Source organism: Myxocyprinus asiaticus, chromosome 9, assembly GCF_019703515.2.
Source record: "Myxocyprinus asiaticus isolate MX2 ecotype Aquarium Trade chromosome 9, UBuf_Myxa_2, whole genome shotgun sequence".
Lineage (NCBI taxonomy): Eukaryota > Metazoa > Chordata > Actinopteri > Cypriniformes > Catostomidae > Myxocyprinus > Myxocyprinus asiaticus.
The window spans coordinates 17,054,635-17,061,629 of NC_059352.1; positions in this window are offsets into that span (position 1 = coordinate 17,054,635).

Genomic DNA, 6,995 nt, shown 5'->3' on the forward strand with positions numbered 1-6,995 from the left:
ATGTATTCTAAATACTTTGGATTACTTCTTCAGCACTGGTAGATGTTTTCACTTGTTTTGACTATAAAAACTCTGCCAGTACAGCAAGACAAAATACACATGTTAAAAATACATTCTCTGAAAAACCTAAATATCTTATGCAGTGTTGTTTATAAAACAAGATTAATCTAATTGATCTTGTTTTAAGGATTTTTAGATATTTTTACAAGAAAACAATACAAAAATTATTATCAAGAATATGATTTTTGCCCTAATATCAAAGGTCTTACTAGAAAAAAAGAAATTATGATCCAACGTAAATTTTCTTGATAAAAAAATATGATCATGCCTGGTAACATGTGCATGTAAAATGGCTAGAAATAGCATTTTAGCTTAGCGTAAAGCTGACAATTTACACAAGGTTTATCTCTATTTCTTCTGCTCCAAACTTACTTCAAACTTACTTCTCTGTCTGCTCGTATGAATGTAACACATCATAAGAAGGTGTTTCACCACTGTTCAAATGCACTTTGGATCGCATCATTTGTATGTATAAATGTTTTCCATCTGAAAGGACTAAATATTAAATGACACAAATGACAATAAAATGCAAAGAAATCTCTTCAGTAATCAAAATACTTTTTGAATGTAACTGTATTCTAATTACCAATGATTTAAATTGTAACTGTAGTGGAATACAGTTACTTATATTTTGTATTTTAAATACGTAATCCTGTTACATGTATTCCGTTACTCCCCAACCCTGTAATTAGCTTTGCATGTGAATAAAAGCATCTGTGTTCAGATTAGAGTGAAAGAGAATGCAAATAATTGCAACTGATGTGCAGACTTTGTTCTGCCAGCAGAAATCCTCTTCATCATTATCATCATACATTTCTTATATTCTTATATTATTCACTGCTTTCTTACAAGTTGCAACATCCCTCTTCCACCTACACGCTCACACAAACAAACGCACTAGCGCATCTTTGAGAGAATGTGAATGTTTCTTTTATCCATTCAAATGCCCCATATTTTGAATAGAGACTTTCATTGTCAATGCCTCATGGTCAGCAGTTATTGAAAGTGACAGCATTTGCAGAGGAAACATTAATCAGAATTTTTGTCCCCATTAAAGGTGACTTGCAAAGAGGATGTGTAACTGTCCCTGAATCTTACAGTGACAAATATACCCTCAAATTGTGCACTAAATATCTTGCTACAGGAGTCTATCACTTATTATTGAGATGGGACTAAAGAAAGACCAAAAATACAGCAACCTAAATGTATATACATATTCTCATCACTCTTCCAGGCAGGTATCAGATGCTTTAGCAAATAGGCTGTATCCCTGGATCTCCCTGACAAAGAAAAAAATTCAATACAATGTAAAAATGTATTGTCAAATAACGTTTAAAGGTGCAATCAGTAGTGTTTTCCCCATTAAAAAGTTTTAATCCCAAAGAAATTAATAATAATTTTGAAAAATGTCTTACAAAAACTACGAGTCCTCACATGAGATGAAGACTCCAGTCACATCAGTAACCTTATAAATGCTGTTTTATTCTATATGTTGAGGGTCCCCTCATGGGGGCTGCCATCTTGGGATCACATGACCAGCCGAATACTAATAATTTAGTCTTAGTAACCACCCTGTAATTAGACACATACACTCATGGATTTATGCTGCATTTACATTGTGTTGAAATTACTGTAATTATGAGATCGCAACTCAAAGATTCTACTCAAAGTTGTTCCCGTCCTCGAACCTCTGAAGTTATTTGTTTATATGGCAACACTTAAAATGCTAAAAAGTGAACCAAAAGCACACACATTCAATGGCAAAAAAGCTCAGTGTAGGTTCTCGACCAAAGGAAAAATAGTATCAAGGGAGAAAAGTCGGCACACCACAGCTCCAAAAATAGACAATTTAATGGATAGTTCCCACCTCCCACACTCATAATGCTAAAATGGATTTGTTTTTGATAACAGCAGAATATTTATTATAACATAAATTCATTAATTCACCTATATAAGTTCTAGCAAAATGTTTAAAAACAATGAAAATGCTCCAGGTAACAATGTCATTGTCACATCCGCACCAGACTCCCACTCTCACTCCACACTCCGCTCTCTCTCCCCGGACTATTATTTACCCACACCTGTTCCCAATTCATCTCTCATCACCTCACCGCAATAAATACTCACCCCCGCCACTTCATCCTTGTCTAGTCTCTGCAAGGAAACCAAAGACTCACCTGCTTATCTGACTTTCCAAGTGAAGCTAAATTCTCGCCATTGAATCCCGTGTCCTCGATCTTCCAAAGCTCCTTCGTCATCCTTATAGATATTTTTCTATTTTTCTTCAAATGTGTTCTTATGAAGAAAGGGAGTCATATACATCTGGGATGGCATGAGGTTGAGTAAAAGATGAGGGAATTTTCATTTTTGGGTGAACTATCCCTTTAAAGGGCACACCGCAGAATGCTCAGTGAGGTAAAAAAAAAGAAGAAAAAAAGAACCCTAGAGTGACAGCTAAAAACCTGAAGAAATAACTGGAACTGGTTTACATCTCCGAGTCTACGATACGGAAAATATTAAACAGGCATGGTGTCCATGGCAGGACAGCACAAAGGAAGCCACTGCTTTCCAACAAAAACACTGAACAAAAAGCATTGTGCATGAAGTTTGCCAAAGACCACCTTGACACTCCACAATGCTACTGGGAAAATGTTTTGTGGACTGATGAAACTAAGGTTGAATTGTTTGAGAAGAACACGCAGCACTACATATCACATAAAAAGTACACCGCATACCAACATGAAAACATAATCCCAATAGTGAAGTACAGTGGAGGGAGCTCCATGATTTGGGCTGCTTTGCTGCTTCGGGGCCTGGACCGCTTGCCATCATCGAGGGAAAAATGAATTCCCAAGTTTATCAAGATATCATACAGGATAATGTCAGGGTGGCAGTGTGCCAGCTGAAGCTCTTGTTTGTGTTCCGCAGAAATAAAGTCATAAAAGTAAGGGTGAGTAAATGAAAGAGAATTATTATTTTGGATTGAACTATTCTGGTAATAACTACCTGTATTCACTTTTTACCTGTATTCACTTTTTCACCTGAGAGGAAAGCCATCCTTGTAAATGGTTGCAACTCCACAGACAGCAGCACAGACAGACAGAGGTGGGTAGTAGCATGCTACATTTACTCTGTTACATTTACTTGAGTAACTTTTTGGAAAAGTGTACTTTTAGAGTAGGTTTAAAAGTGGGTATTTTTGACTCTCACGATTTCCGAATTAATTTTTTTTTACTTTTACTTCGTTACAATGGGCAGTGTTCCTGTCCTTACATTACTGGGTTTAATTTTAATTAATGCATAATTTATAGAGAGATTACTGAATGGGACATTTATGACAGCAGAAGTTCACAGCTGTGCACGCTGTCACAGATTGTCACTTAAGACAAGTCCATTACTGCTGCAGCATCATGCTCTTCTAACTAAGTGAAACACTTTCTTTGCTTTGCACAGTAAAAAAAGAATAGTTTCAACATGCAACACCATTTTTCACCAAGACGGATATTTCAAGATTAAAATTGCAGCTCCAACTTAAGGCAGCACACTGAGGTAAATTGTGGCTCTAATGAAAACGCGGGCTTTTCTGTGACATGGTGATGGTCATTTTCAGGGTGATTCTGTAAATATGGGCTCTTATGACATCAGTTTTTAAGTGTACATTTTTAAATCAGTGCAGCAATATATCAGTGCGCTTTGTCCCGCATCCCGCATGTCATGAACAGTATTTATGCATTTACCTCGCGCCCTCGCGGGGGTACTGGAAACTATTGCAACTACTTCGGGCTGATTAACTGTATAAATCCATGTAAACATCCACAAACGTGTAATTGACAACTGGAGCACGAACAGACAGTATTTCTGCACGTGGTGCCCTACACAGGCTGCGTACTCTGCATTTTGGAAGTGGCAGTTCTGCTATACAGAACTAATGATCTAAATTCTTTCGACACTGAAAACTGTAACTACACTGAACTAACAACTAAAAGCTATGAAATAGCAAAAGTAGGCATTAATAAAGCATGATCTTGCTTTGGTTTATATTTCAGCATTATATTTAATGTCCCTGTGGGACATTGTTCACGTTTTCACCGTAATAATTACTAGAAATGTTTCCAAACCACTCTTCTTATTGACAAATTCATCCAGATCTGACAAGAGCCCTTAAAGGGATAGTTCAGCCAAAAATGCAAATTCTCTAATCATTTACTCACCCTTATGCCAGATGTGTATGCCTTTCTTCTGTTGAACTCAAATGAAGATTTTTAGAAGAATTTCACAGCTCATTTGGTCCATATAGTGCAAGTGAATGGGTGCCAACATTTTAAAGCACAAAAAAAATCACACAAGTCAGCACAAAAGTAATCCATAAGACTGCAGTGGTTAAATCAATCTCTGCGTCAGAAACCGCATACTGTCACAGTCTGTACTGTATTTGATGAAGGACGCACTTATCTGCCAGCAAAATAGTACGTTCTTTTAGGTATGCATGTGAGTATTTTGGACATACTTCATCCAGGTATGTGGGCATTGTCTCGTGACCTGAATAAATTACATAAGAACAACAACCGTGAAAACTGTCCACTCAGGTTTTTGTTAAACAAGCACCATTTAAGCATAGGGAACAATTATCCTGGTATATTTAGCATTTACAGTTGAGAAGAGCCATCCGATTCGCGATTCACCGGCGTTCATTTAATTCCAGCGTTTTGAACTTCACGTCGCCTCAGCTCCTGAGAGATTATGGGATAGTAAAGTGTCCAGTCGATCCGCACTTCAGAATCTCACCATAAATAGTAGGTCATCTGGGTACTTCTCGCTTACTGCTTAATGAATACTGTGGATTTGGCCATACTATTCCACTGGCATGCTGTTAGTACTGGAAGTATGGATATTCGGACGCAGCCAATATCTTCAGAAGTGATGTGATAGGTGTGGATGAGAAACAGATCACTTTCACATTATTCTTCTTGTAAATATTGTTCTGTTTCTCACCCACACCTATTATATCACTTCTGAAGATATGGATTTAACTACTGGAGTTAGATGGATTACTTTTATGATTCCTTTATGTGCGGGGCCTGGGTAGCTCAGCAAGTATTGACGTTGACTACCACCCCTGGAGTCGCGAGTTCGAATCCAGGGTGTACAGAGTGACTCCAGCCAGGTCTCCTAAGCAACCAAATTGTCCCGGTTGCTAGAGAGGGTAGAGTCACCCGGGGTAACCTCCTCGTGGTCACGATTAGTGGTTCCTCACTCTCAATGGGGCACGTGGTAAGTTGTACGTGGATCGCGGAGAGTAGCATGAGCCTCCACATGCTGGGAGTCTCCGCGGTGTCATGCACAACGAGCCATGTGATAAGATGTGCGGATTGACTGTCTCAGAAGCGGAGGCAACTGAGACTCGTCCTCCGCCACCCGGACTGAGATGAGTAACCACGCCACCACGAGGACCTACTAAGTAGTGGGAATTGGGCATTCCAAATTGGGGAGAAAAGAGGATAAAAAAAAATTATAAATAATACAAAAAATTATTCCTTTTATGTGCTTTTTGGAGCATCAAAATGTTGGTAACCATTCACTGCATTGTACTGTCATACAGAGCTGAACTATTCTTCTAAAAATCATAATTGTGTTCTGCTTAAAAAGGAAGTCATACACATCTGGGATGGAATGAGGGTGAGTAAATGATGAGAGAATTTTCATTTTTGAGTGAACTATCCCTTTAAAGTGATAGCTCAGCCATAATTTAATATTCCGTCATCATTTCCCTATCCTCATGTTGTTCCAAACCCGTGTGACCCTTCTGTTAGACAGAATGTTAGGGACTGACAGTCTCAGTCACCATTCACTTTCAATATATATATATATATATATATATATATAACATTCACAGAAAGTAAATGGTGACCAAGGTTAACATTATGTCTAAAATCTCCTTATTGTGTTGCATGGAAGAAAGAAATTCTTATGGGTTTGGAACAACATGATTATTTCCATTAATAATAAGAATAATAATTCTGTAATACATGTTAAATGTGTATTATGTAATGGAATGTAGTAGGGATGGACATTTTGGTGATTTTGTCTACTCGAGTACTCAGACTAATTACTCGTCAAGTACTTGAGGGGCAATGACATGTACATAGCTGTATATATAATAATATGTCTGACAAACGTCTTTGGCTGCTGCATTGCATCTTGTTGTTCCAGTGTATTGTCTATTCATTATTATAGGCTGTTATAAAATAATCTGTTACAAAATGTACAAAACATTGCATAATCAAAGTATAATGCATCATATGTGAAGATTCACCGCCCAACTCAATGAAAGAATGTGCACAACGCGTGTCTGTCTGTTCTTCCTTCAGGTTACCGTAGTAATCTTAGTAAGCGTGCACCAGTTTTTTTTAGTGACTGTCTGAGCTGTCTATTTTCAAATCGTGGTTGGTTTAACAGGAGACGCCATAACCATCGCATTTTTAATATGCGTATTAAGTTGAAGTTCAGTCGCTGCATTCTGTTCCATTTAGCTGCACTCTATCTAGCTGTTTGAAACACTCGCCTGCTGTATATGAGCTGCTTCAGAACGTTGAGTCCACTGCCACACGCCTTGTGTGTGTGTGCGCGCGTGCGTGTGTGTATCCAAGTGTTCGATCCTGTGGGGAAATCCGTGATGCTTCGTATTGTTGTTGCTGTAATGATTCATGAAGCATTCCATTCAACTTGGAGAGTCTGAATTACCACCTTTCAACTGGGGAAAGTGCAACGGAATGACACTTTATGTCGGACTTGTAACTTAGAAACGCGTGCGGAAATCTTCAACTCCCATTTCATTGGGTTGCAGGTGTGTGTTATGTCACGCAAACATTTTGGCACCCAGGGCAGAGAGGTTTACAGTCAGTGACAAACATTCAATTTGATTAAATAATGTCCAT